Source organism: Rhagoletis zephyria, unplaced genomic scaffold (assembly GCF_001687245.7).
Source record: "Rhagoletis zephyria isolate East Lansing unplaced genomic scaffold, Rhagoletis_zephyria_1.1 Rzeph_scaffold_01390, whole genome shotgun sequence".
NCBI classification, from domain to species: Eukaryota; Metazoa; Arthropoda; class Insecta; order Diptera; family Tephritidae; genus Rhagoletis; species Rhagoletis zephyria.
Window position 1 is genome coordinate 92,626 of NW_016158474.1, and position 1,209 is coordinate 93,834.

Genomic DNA, 1,209 nt, shown 5'->3' on the forward strand with positions numbered 1-1,209 from the left:
TTTCACTTGCCTACATACCACAACCTTGGGAGCTGGTTGATGTAGCCTTTGTACTTACCCAAGGTTTGTAAGGATTACTATATTGGAAAGATTTGTAGAGTTGCTAATTCGTAGGGAGGCGCTCTCATTACATCCACTGTATTTGCACCAACATGCCTATCAGGCGGGGAAATTCTGTGAGACGGCTTTGCAAAATCCGGTAGCCAGAATTATTAAAGCTAGAATTTGCTTTGCGCATATGTTTAGACATTGAGGGCGCTTTTGACCATGCCACCTTCAATATCATCTGCAATTCTGCTCTAGGGCAAGGAGTACATTCTGTACAAGTAAATTGGATTCTTTCTATACTGGCGCAGCGGGCCATCACGATTCAGGCATAAGGAGGTCAATATGTTGCGTGCGGAGTAACCAAGGGCTGCCATCACTTTATTTATAGGAAATATGAAAAACATGTACAAAAATATGTAAATATTCAAAAAATATGCAAACATGCAAAATATGTGAAAATATGCAAAACATAACAGGACCAGTGTTGCCACGAATAATTTTTTGTGGTAGCCAAATTCCTTTTAAAAAAGGGCTGAAAAGGGCTAAAAAAATTATTGTGGCTAAAAATGGTAGCAAAAATTTTCTACTTACATATATATATATAAGGGCACATACACGACTCCAGCTTGCTGGCACTATCAAGACATAGATAGGATTCTTTACAAATGAGGTCCAGAAAAGAGCGAAATGATAAGAGCCGAAATTTCATAATTTTTTCACAAACACGGTGAAAAAGCTAATTTTCTTCTCCTAGGATACAATAAACGCATTTTTTATTTAATATTTCTGGTTCTACTAAAGCTGAGATCCCACGATTGCCGCAAATGGACCAATCTGGAACAATTTTTATTGTGCTGTATTGGAGCACAATAAAAAAATTGTCCCAATGAAATTCTGTACAGTCACACGGTTGCCTCTTTTTATACAATTCTCATTGCCGTAATTTGGCGAAAAGCAATATAGTGACAATAATTGCCCCAAACTTATCACACGATTGTTCGAGCATGCGGCGATTGTGACCATAAAGTGTTGCGCTGACCTCTAAATTCTGTTTTTTTTCTCTGTTGTGTAAAATTGGCGTATTCTTAATAAAATAAAAATCAATTGCATCTGCTTTGTATATTGCGGGCTCATTTTGTGCAAATTTGTTGTTGTTTGAAA